The sequence below is a fragment of the Arachis ipaensis genome, chromosome B03 (assembly GCF_000816755.2).
Source record: "Arachis ipaensis cultivar K30076 chromosome B03, Araip1.1, whole genome shotgun sequence".
Lineage (NCBI taxonomy): Eukaryota > Viridiplantae > Streptophyta > Magnoliopsida > Fabales > Fabaceae > Arachis > Arachis ipaensis.
The window spans coordinates 19,668,926-19,681,578 of record NC_029787.2 but is presented as its reverse complement, the minus strand read 5'-3'; the positions used below and the strand labels follow the sequence as shown (position 1 = coordinate 19,681,578).

Here is a 12,653-nt window from a genome sequence, read left to right as displayed (position 1 = left end):
CATTTAAAATAATTTCTACACACCTTGTAATGTTGTTTGGGTCTGCTCCTCCTAGCTTTCTCCTTTTGTTTTGTCATCTTTCTTTTTGCTGCCATTACTTCATTCTGACTTTGTAATATCGCCATAATATCTTCTTCATCATCATAAAAAACTGCACCTGACTCCACTGCTAATTTCAATGTTTCCTTATTCTCTACTAACTGTTCTGCTTGTAAGCCCCTCTGAACAGAATCTGGTGGTGCATTATCAATATATGTCTCGGAACTAGCATCCTCATTATCTCGTTCAGTCACATTGCCTTGACCCACATCTTCATCTTTTCCTACTATCTCTTCCAAATGTACAGACCATCCGCTTACTTTTTTAACCAAACTCTCCACTTTCGGTTCATCATCAAAGGCAGTCGGCGGTTTTCGTCCCACCTTTCTCCCAGCTCTTTCACCGGCGCACTGTACCAGGGCAAGGCTTCGGTCCTCTGCTTCCCCGCCAGGCCAGCCAAGAGCGCCGCCAGGACAGTCGGCAGCGCCTCTCCTCGACGCAGAGGGAAGCGCGCAATCCCGGTTATCCACCCCATCCACCACGGGAGGCGTCGCGCGGCTAGTATCACTGAGTACGCCCCTGGTTGAGTCACCTTCATACATCTTCGATATGGGAGTGCAGGGAGGCAGCTGACCCTGTCCAGACTCGCATCGTTGTTGCTGGTCTGCCCTACCCTCCTTCTTCGACCCGGATCCACGAGCACGCAACTGACCCGGTCCGTCTTCAACTCCACGTTCCAGATCCTGGCTTGTCTCATCATGGTCTCCAGGCCTAGATCCGCGAGGCCGCAAGGAACCTAGCCTAGCCTCTTGTCCGTCTCCTTGTTGGAGCTCCACGCCACTCAACTCTCCTTGGGCCCTGCCTACATGGAACATATAGACTCTACTCAGCAGCCCATCACGCCAATATTCCTTCTCAAGCCCATTGCTTGAATGCCCCAGCAGCTGTTTGGTGTTATTACTAACCTTGTGGGCCTCTCTCCCTTGTAAAAACCCATTTACCTCATCTCCACCGTGAATAATGTTCTTTAGCTATTTGGTCCCACTTCTTTTTTCAATGCATATCTGTGTAACAGTTTTCTCTGATTCACTTTCTATACACTCGTCAAATCTCCCAAAATCAGCATTGTCATTAACACCTTTAGATTTGAACTGATCCGTCATCCGTTGTCTCTTCATGGCCATTTAATTATCTTGATTGCAATCATTCAAAAAAATGTCTGTTGTGACCATTGTACCCTTGTTTTCACCATCGTCATTAGCTCGTGTTCTGATTAGGTCCGCCGCCGGATCCCACATTGCCGCCGTCAACAACATTTCTCCGGCTTGTGAACTAGCATTTGCATATATTGACTTCACACTTGCGTCTTCCAAAAAGCATTCATCTCCGTATATTTCACGCCCTATCTCTTTCACAAAAACATCAAAACCACTAGTCCCAACCGTGATATGAATCCTTTCCTTGATATCGTCAAAGACACAGGTATCAATTAACACTCTCCCAACACTGAAGGATAATGCAGACTTCGTCACATCATCACACTTGACTACTTCACCCCATAAACCGCCTATTGTATTGAACGTCTCCACTGACCAGCATGTAATGGCACTCTATGGCATTCTAACCATACATTTTATTTTAATATAAATATTATTATATAATTTTTATATTAAATTTTTTTGCCTCCCAAAAATCTTTTTAAGTTCTGCCACTTAGGCCCAGTTTGGATAAACAACTTAATTAAGTTACTTTTGAAGAAATAACTTAAACAATAAATGTTTATATTAAAAGTAGCTTATAAATAAGTTATTTTGTATTTGGTTTCTTAGTTCTAAAAGTACTTGTTTTAAGAGAAAAGTGATAAAAAGCTTTTTATTATGAGAGAAGTCATTTTTTTTAACTTCTCCTTAAGCACCAAAATAGCCTTTTAGAAAGTTACAATTTTGTTTTAAAAATTGTACCAGACATTAATGCTATACCTTTTCATAAGTTAAAAGTTAAAAAAAACCACTTATGAACCTATCCAAACGAACCCTTATTACTACATTGTTACTGTATAGTTGATGATTGGTTAAATTTGTCTAAAAGAAGCTACTTTTTATACTTACAACTTAAATTTTAAATTTTACATGGTCATATTTGCTAATATTATATCTTTCATGGCCAGAGTGTTAGTGCTTGTTTAAACTTTAAACAATTGCGCTTATCAACCTTTTTGGTCTTATATTTAATCACATTCCCACCCGGGATAGATAATTAAACGTGAACTTCGCAATGTAAGTTTCCAAGAAAAATGATCAAATAAATATAATAATTGTGCTTCCCAAAATGACTGAACTGATTGATTACGTTACTATTTATTCTTTAATATGCAATGACTCACATAATTGGCCCTTGGCGCCTGGCGGATTGAAATGGTCGCATGTATGAGATATTTGATATATTTTTATCGTATGAAAGGCACCTTATTATTCTAAAAGATGAAGGGGAACTATTTCCCGTACAAATTTCCACATGTGAAGAACGAATATAAATATACTCTTGCAAACTTAAAAAAAAAATCAAAATAATTATCTATTTTACAAGGAATCTAGTATTAGATCTGGCAATTTGCTTCATGAACTGTTAAAAGTATTGTTGCATGACGCTATTTTTAACGCGCTAATGCGTGAGCATATGATATCATCATCACTTTTTATACGATCATATATATGGACAATTCACCTAAATAAATTATTTTACCTTTAAAATTACGTAAATACATTGTTTTATATATCTATGGAAATTTTTACTGGCAGCAGCGGTTTACACAAACACAGAATCCACTGCTACCAACCGCAGATTACGTTGAGTTGTGGCGGTATGAAAACCGCTGTCGCGATTTCTGCATGATTATGGTTGGTACCAATAACGGTTTATATGCATTGGGACACGTGTGTAAACCGCTAGAGGCAGCTGCTATTTACGTTGAGTATAAAAACAAATAGTAAAATTAATTTTTATTTAAAAAAATAATTATAAAACAAATAATTAATGGTATATACTATTTAAATAATATCATAAATAAAAAAATTTAATTTATCATTTATATGGGTTAATTAGCCGTTAATTAACCAGGTCTTACAACTTCATTCTCTTTTATTTATATCAACCATACAAAGGAGATTCGGAGAGTTTGAAATATGAGTTGTGTTCTTTGCTGCTGATTTGCATTTGAGGTTCTAGCTAAATGAATTTTTTTATTTGTGCAACTTTATTATCTTATGCCAAAAAATAAAAACTATTTGTATTTTATAGTTGATTGATTGGATAAATAATAGTGATAGTATCATAATTTTGATGAATAAAATAAAAAATATAAATATGCATGTAATAATTTTTTATTTGTATTTATTATTAAAATGAGACTAAACACTAAACAAATACAAATAAAAAATTATTACATGCATATTTATATTTTTTATTTTATTCATCAAAATTATGATGCTATCACTATTATTTATCCAATAAATTAATTATAAAATACAAATAGTTTTTATTTTTTGGCATAAGACAACAAAGTTGCACAATAAAAAAAATTTATTTAGCTAGAACCTCAATTGCAAATCAGCAGCAAAGAACACAACCCATGTTTCAAACTCCCCGAATCTCCTTTGTATGGTTGATATAAATAAAAGAGAATGAAGTGATTTTTAAAGAGAAAAATATATGATTTAGTAAACTTTTGGCTAAAAATAAATTATTTTGTTATTTATAAATTTTAAAGGAAATGAGAATAAAAAAATTAGTCTTGATTTATATAATTTAATACTTTGAGTATTGTATTTTTTTATTTGTAATTTGGTCTCACTTTTAATAATAAATACAAATAAAAAATTTATTACATGCATATTTATATTTTTTAAATTATATTGTGAAATGATAAATTAAATTTTTTTATTTATGATATTATTTAAATAGTATATACCATTAATTATTTGTTTTGTAATTTTTTTTAGATAAAGATTAGTTTTACTATTTGTTTTCATACTCAACGTAAACCGTTGCTACCTCTAGCAGTTTATACACGTGTCTCAATGCACAAAAATCATTACTGGTAGTAGCAGTTTATGACCAACCATAATCATGCAGAAACCGCGACAGGCAAGCGGTTTTCATGCTACCACAACTCAACGTAATCCGCTACTGACAGTAGGGGTTTCCATAGATATGTAGAACAATGTATTTGCGTCTTCGTTTTGGAAACAATGCATTTACATAATTTTGAAAGTGAAACAATTTATTTNNNACAAAAATGTACGAGAAACAATAAAAGGCTCATTTTTTTCAATACGAAGAACGTATGTGTATTATGCATCGTTATAGAGATTGGATGTGTTAGACGTTGATGTGGTGGCTTTGTTTTTGAAATTTATGTAGAAAAAATTAGATTGTACGGTTTTTTTTTTGTGAAAGATGATATACAAATTGAATGGTCTAATTTGTTTAAAGAAAAAATTTTGAATCCTGCACTTTCTAATCGGTGAGTGCGATTTTAGTAAATTTTTAATTTTAGAGAAAAAGACAAATGGATCCTTGACTTTTTAGTTTGCGGACATTTAAGTCCTTGAAGATTTAAAAATATATTTAAGTTCTTGATTTCTTTAAAATATGGACATATTGATTCTTGAGTCTAATTTGTTTAATTTTAAAAACTCACTCACGTGTGCATCCGTATCAACCAGGTCAGTACAACGGGAGTCACGTTTGATTTTTCCGTTGAGTCTGACAGACCCAAGTGAGCATGAAGGATCGATCGATATGTCTAGGTTTTAAAACGGTCAAGGACTTAAATGTATTTTCAAATTCTCGAGGACTTAAATGTTTGCGAATCAAAAGGTTAAGGACCTATTTGTCTTTTTCTCTTTAATTTTGTTTTTGATAAGGAGCAAATCGGACCGTCCGATTTGTATTAAAAAAAATTAATCCCTAAATGAAAATGAGATTAACCGATTTGTACACAGTGCATTTCCTAGTTGACAGACCTCTCTTCTTCCTTCCTCATCTCTGGAGAACTCTCCTCCTCTTGATAAATTTTCGTTTGTGTTTCAAAAAAATTAAGCTCATTTTGATGTGAGTAAAAAAAATGAATAATAGAATTGTGTTAAAAGTATATTGTTATAGTCAAACTTTGTTACAAATATTTGAATGAGTGAAATTTGTATGTGAGAATTCATTAGACATTATTATTCCATTGATACTCTCATTTGAAAAACTTAAATGTATTATTCTCAAATATCAAGGAGAGTGCCATGTATTTATACAGGTATCTTATATTGGTATTTGGTGGTTTCGTTTAATTTCAAATGAAATATATAACTAATGAAGCGAGTATGCAAGAGATGTTTTTAATGTATATTGGAAGTCGCTCTCAGATGTCGTTCATTGAGTTCTATATTGAGTTTGAACAATTTGAAGCTGACCGAAATATTAAACAGAAAGATTACAATAATACAGTGAGGAAAAGTAACTACGAAGTCGTTAGTCCAGATGGAGATGAAGATCAAACTGACGGCACTATGGAGGCAGATGTGGCACAAGTGGCAAATGTACCAGCAAACCAACATCCGTTTGATGAGCCATCTTTCATGCGCGTTGTAACACCCTAACATTCACATTCTTATACTCGAGTAATAAATCAATGATAATAAGGTGGTACGACTTAAGGTGGAGTTATAATACTTATATAATTAGAAGAATTTATTAAACAAGAAGTCTGAAAAGGAGTAGAAGAAAAATCACGAGCGCACACACACGTATCGAAGAATATAACGCGTTCGGATAGATAGGGTAAAATAAAAACTTAAAGGTAGAATTGAGTAAAGATAGAACGCATGCACGCATGCACAGACGCACGCATGCACGCATGCACGTTACAGTAGTAAAAACAGTTGATAACAGTCTTATCTCTCCCAAAATACATCGAAACCTCTATATGCAAGGTTTCAAAAGAAATATTTACATCACATCATTAAAGTTTTTCAAAATAAAAGGGAGAGGAATCTAAACAAAATACAAGTAGAACTCAAAATAGCAGAATTCAAAATAACGAGATTGTGAGTAAATCGGGAACTCTGTTGTCTTTTCCAACTTGGTATACTTCTTTAAGACGCCTTTTATGTGAGGATTTAGTGATTTCCTCTCCTGCAAACCCTCCATTTATCATGTGTATGTGCCTCTCAGGAGTTTGTGGGGATCGATCTTGCCGTCCTCCGTTATCATCATCTCTTTTCCTCTTTCTTTGATTGTCTGACCTCTCGGTCAGGTACCTTTCTAACCGACCTTTTTCTGACCAGCTTGTTGAGTTAAGAAATTAACTAAATTAATTAGTGATGACAAACATTATTTTTGACAAAATAAATAATTAGAGTGGTTTAATAAAATGTGAAGAAAAATCTGATGAAGAATACACAAATGTAGCTGAGTATTCACCAAGAGCTAGTCCAAGTTCAAACCGGCCAGGTTTGGGTTATATTTCGAAAAATGAGGCCGCTTTCAAGAAACCAACTTTTCACAACAAAACCTCATTCTCGAAAGGTAAAAATATTCAAAAAAATTCTGGTGAAAATGCTTTTGCAAAGAGGAATAACTTTACTATTGTTTGTAGGATATTCCACAACTAGTAAAGCATATAGGGTTTATCATCAAGATGCTAAAATTATTGAAGAGTCCATACATGTTACATTATGTGATACTAACTTGGTGCAAAGCATTTTGGAAGATGTTGATGCAGGAAATCAAGCTCAAAAGGAGGATGAGACTGCTCAGAATCATGGAAAAGAGAATTCTGGACAAGCTGAACCAGAAACAGCAAATGATGAAAATTCAAGAGACAATTCCATTTTGTCTCATGAATCTAAAGGAAATTCTGCAGACATCAGCACACAGAATCCCTTGGTGACTGAATCTGCCTCCAAGTCCACTAGACCTCGTGAATGGAGATTCTTGAAGAATTATCCTGAGGAATTTGTCATTGGGGACGTCTCTCAAGGAGTGCAAACAAGGTCCTCCACTAGAAAGGCAAATGAAGGTTCAAACATTGCCCTTCTTTCACAAATAGAGCCTCAAAATGTCAAGGAAGCACTTAGTGACCCTTCTTGGGTTAAAGCTATGGAGGATGAACTTCTTGAGTTTAATATGAGTGCCATTAATATTTCTAAAAATCCAGTTTTGCACTCTAGGACTAAGCATATTGAAGTAAAATTTCACTCAATAAGAGAACATGTCCAAAAGGGGGATATTTGCATTCAATTTGTTAAATCAGAGGAGCAATTGGCAGACATTTTTACAAAACCGTTAGCTGATGATAGATTCTGCATGCTTAGGACTTGTCTAGGAATTTTGAGCTATGATTCCTTGTTTGAAAAATACTGATGTATTTGCTGGAGCTTTTTGTCTCATAAACAGGTATGAGACAATTCTGGGCAGGTGATGAACGTTTCCCTCAAGTCAACGTGTTCTGGACTTGTTTCAAATGAATCTCAATTTGGGCCAACCTCAATATTCAAATCAAGAATGGTCCAAATGCGTTTCATTAATTTCTTATCACCTCAAGGCCCGAATATGAATGTTACAATCTTGTGTGTTAGTTTTTGATGACTTATGTGTTTCATGAAAGGTTTTGTGGCCCAAAAGATTTTCAAGAGGATTTAATTTTGGCCCAAAAAGGTGGTTCAGGTTAATATTGTTGTTTTTCAAAATTTTAAAATTAATTTTTAAAATCAAATAAAATCTTTCTTGAATGAGGTCATGTCTTTTCAAGTCTTTTCAAATGGTGATGCAGTTGCATGGTTTTGGAAACTTGCTTTTTGGGTACGGTTACCAACACTCCCTCTCTTCCCTCCATAACTCCTTCTCCATCACTTCGGTTTTCACCACTACCCTTACTACTCTCTCCTCTTCTTAAATTGAAACTAACCAAATGAGGAAGAAAACCATTGCAAAAAGGGCTCCTCGTGAGAAGGTTTTTAAGCTACCCACAAAGCCATCCACTCGCTCTCAAGACCGCACATTTACCCCTTCTCCTTCTCCTCCTACCTCTCCTCATCGCTGTGACCCCATGGCTCGGACCAAAAACAATCCCAGGTTTCCTGCCTCTGCCAAGCCGACGCCACCACCAAAGGCCACACCTTCCAAGCCTGGCTCCTCAAAACCAAGTTCAGCAAAGCCTGGCTCCTCCAAAGGCAAACGTCAGGCGACTGAGGAACCCATACCCGAACCATCTCAACCAAAATCCAGGTCGGTTCCAATGCGCTCTCAACGAGGTAACACTCGAGTCCCTCTCCAGAATGTTAAAGAACCAGACATTGGACCTTTTGATCACAAAGCTCACTTTTTGACTTCTCATTCGAACTATAACCCTTATAGATTCAAATCTGCCATGAACAATGATTTTTATGAGAAGGTTATCCAGTATCGTACCCTATGTCCATCTTTTCTCGCTGATTTGCCATCTTTGAAAAGAAAAGGATTTCCTTTTGTTGATAACTTGATTTTTCTGGACTGGAATCACCTTTTTGATATCAAAAAACCTGTTTATCCCTTGTTGGTCAAAGAATTTTATGCAAACATGACTTATCATGAGGGCACTGCTCATTCGTATGTCAAGGGCCGAGATATCGTTTTAAACAATGAGACCATCAGTGATCTTTTGAACTATTTCTTTTTGGATGACTGTAATAACTCTTACTATTGATGCTCTTTAGACAGTTTAATTAGTACTTTGATCTATGCTCTAACTCTTTTCTGCAGGATACAAGACTTTGTTTTTGTTGCTCTTATCCGCCCTTGATGACAAAAGGGGGAGTAAAATAGCAATAGGATAGGATAGTAGATAGTAGATCCTAGTATTAGTACTTGTTACTTATCTTTGCTGCATTAATACTTGTTTCTCACATGCTGAATCTATTTGCTGATGGTAATAGCTTAATGTTGGGCTGATTATGTGATGTTGCTCATTTGATATCCCTTGTACAAGATATATTGTACATAACTCTTTATTGTGCTTCCTTTAAGTACAATGTAGTCAGTCATTCCGTCATAGAGATCCATGTCGAGGGTCTTAAAATTTTTGGGAACCCGAGCTCGCATAATCTCTTTAATGAATGGATCTTCCTTTCCAAGAGGGCTTTTATCTCGATCTACTCGATTGCTACGTCTTCGAAGGTCAGTTTCTAACTTCGAGAGCCTTTCCTCCAGCTTTTTTCATCATTGTACTTCTTTTTGTAATTCATTTTCTGCTTCTCATTGTCGTTCTGCCTTCTGTTTGAGTTGTTCTAATTGGCCGCAATAGCCGTGAACCAACCCTAATATCTCTGTCGGATGTGGAGGTTCTTAGTCTTTAGGTGGATGGAATTTTAAATGAATCCGTTGCGGATGATAGTTTTCTGACGTTCCATCCCGGTGTAGGGTATTTGTTCTCTCCAAGGGTAGAGGTAATGCAAGTGCCAGGTCATCGTTGTGGGGCTCTGGTTCCAACTCAGATGCCATATGACCGTTTTCCTACTAGTTGTCCACCATACGTAGTTTAGACTTTCAGGTCCCCGGCATCGGCGCCAATGTTCCGAGGGTTACCTGAAACTGGGTTATTTTTGGGCCTAGATGTGAGATCCAAACACCTTCTGAGGTAGCGTCTGACTTGTGTAGGAGCCGAGGTACCATCGTCCGAGTTCCTCGTAATAAAAAGGTGGTGGATGGTACCTACAAAAGACTCCGATACTTCAGTTAGCAAGGATTTAAGCAAGCTTTTAATAGATTGAGAACCGAATATACCTGAGATTTTGTCAGTATATTTATAGTAAAAAGATAACCACTTCTTTAGAGTAATTTCATCTTTGATGGTGAATGACCGTTCTCTTATTCTTGAGATTCGTTGAGATCTCCCTTTTAGATAAAATAAAGAAAAAATAGACAAAAGTACACCCGAATTTTCACACGGTGGACAGATGTACTCCTGAATTTTTTAATGAGTCATTTGTACACATGAATATAAAACTCCGTTGTCAATTCTACCCCTCCGTGACCTGAGTAAATTTTCTGGCGATGGTGGAGGCCAGGTGACACGGTATTGTGTGATGTGGCCAATTTGAGGTGACAATGTGAAAAATAGAAATATTCATTATGAAATTTGTTGAAATAAATACAAGAAAAGGAAATAATGAAATCACTGTTCATCTTCTTCCTTCTCTAATTTCTTTGAACCATATGAACCCTAACATAGGGTGTAGACCTTTCATTGGCCTCGATGGCACATTCTTAAAGGGCTTCTATGGAGGACTTCTACTCACTCCAATAGGTCAAGATGCCAACAACCAGATTCCCAATTGCTTATGCCGTGGTGGATTCAGAAACTAGAGAAAACTGGAAATGGTTCTTGGAGCATTTACACAATGACTTGGACAACTACAAGGTTTATGGTTGAAACTTCATTAGTGACCAACAAAAGGTATGCATTTACACATATTAATTGAACAGGATTTAATCATCATCGCTTCTGTGATATGCATATTTGGAATAATTTCACAAAGAGATGGAAGGACAAACAACTCAAAGGGGCTGTGTGGGAGTGTTGTCGAGCCACCACAAATCAAGAATTTGATGCTGCAATGTTGAGACTGCAACGGATCAATACTGGAGCATGGGAGTATCTGAACAAGCTTGATCGGAAGCAGTGGAAGAAAATCAGCAAGTAGAACTAGCACAATGGCTGCAACTCAAAATTAGTTGCTTTGGACAAAGGAGTTTTTTGGTTTTGGTGTTCTCATTTGGACCTGCAGATTTCTGATTAGAGTTTAAAAAATTGTTGTTATCATTTCCTGTGTTAGGGTTCATATAGTTCGAAGAGATTAGAGAAGGAAGATGATGAACAGTGATTTCATTATTCCTTTTTCTTATATTTATTTCATCAAATTTCATAATGAATATTTCTATTTTCCACCGTGTCACCTCAAATTGGCCACATCATACAATACCGTGCCACCTGGCATCCACCACTGCCGGAAAATTTACTCAGGTCATGGAAAAGTAGAATTAACAACGGAATTTTATATTCATGTATGCAAATGACTCGTTAAAAAATTCAGGAGTACATCTGTCCACCGTGTAAAAATTCGAGTATACTTTTATCTATTTTTTCTAAAATAAAAAGTTAATAGAAGATATTTCAAGAGTCAATTGCTTATTCAAATAAGCAGGGCCAATCTCCTATTGTTGGGTGAAAATAACCGCCTTTATTGGATAAACTTTTAACTTTTTTAGACCTGATTTTATGTTGAGTTAGAGTAGAGCATAACCTATTTCATTATTAGAGTAATATTAATTTCTATTTAATTTGTTTATGTGATTTACCCTTTAAAATATATATTTAATTTCGTTATTATATGCAAAGAATAGTAAAGAGTATCGCCGATAAGGATTGAATATAAAAGTAATCTCTTTGATCAATGATTATGGTTGAGAGAGCTATTGCGGCCTTCAATATATAATACAAGTGACAAATAATAATAATAATAATAATATATAACACACATCACTGCCAACATGGTATAATTATTAACACAACAATATTAGCGTACAGCTTGTATCAATCGTCAGTCACCAATGATGATTGACCCATCAAGAAACAACTAATCCCAATAATATGAAATGTTTATTCATTAGAATACGTATTATCATGTTATTGTATGAGTGAGATGTCGTCGGTCATATATGGCTGTGACAAAAAATTTTGAATCATGGATAGTATGTGATAATCAAAATTGGCATCACTAGCATCCAGAAAATCTTCACTGCAGAATCCGGACTTTCAAAGTGATAATTATTATAATTGTCTGACACATTTTCCTTTGTTATTATTTGGTGAGAAATTTGTTCATCACTCGCTGTTGTGTTATTATTGTGATCTGAAGTGGTTACAGAAGAAAATTCGTCACTAGAAGAAGAAGATAGTGGTGATGATGGGGTAGAAGTGCATTCTGAAGGATCAAGATCAAGAACAACATTATTGTTCATAAGTCATAACCACCGCCATGTTCCTCTCACGGTGGCATTCTTGTGATGATGACGATTTGGATGATTCTTTATTGTTATTATTATTATTACTAGTAACTTCTTTTTGTTGCAAGCGCGCGCTTCTTGAGCGTTGTGTGCCAATAGTTCTTGATTTCGTTATCTGTTAGTTCTTCCTGGTAATTTCAGACGCAATTGAATTCATTAACATCAAGCCATCAATAATAACCAACAAAATCATGAATTAATACCACCCAATTAAGAATCAACAAAATCATATGCGTGCCTATTAAATTAAATATTTGATATATCTATTATTTATTTAGTATTTTCCTATGATGTACAAACACTGACATGGACACGGAACACGACATAACACGCACATTTTAAAATCTTATAAGACACGGAGACACGCATACATATAAAATATAAAGTATTTTTTTAGATAAATCGTAATGATATTTTAATATTTTATTGATATTAAAATATAAATTAATTTTTTAATGATTTTTAATGCCTTATTTTAATTATATCAAGTATTTAAAATATCTTTTTATTTTAATAAATAA

General features: G+C 35.2%; 1 long non-coding RNA gene across 8 annotated transcripts in view; it reads right to left on the bottom strand.

Moving 5' to 3' along the window:
* Positions 11,608 to 12,653, bottom strand: part of LOC107634263 — a 20,145-nt gene continuing 19,099 nt past the window's right edge. For all 8 annotated transcript variants that reach the window (XR_002358974.1, XR_002358976.1, XR_002358975.1 and 5 more), the window contains one exon: positions 11,608 to 12,260. This is a non-coding gene — a long non-coding RNA (uncharacterized LOC107634263). The remainder of the gene's footprint in view (positions 12,261 to 12,653) is intronic.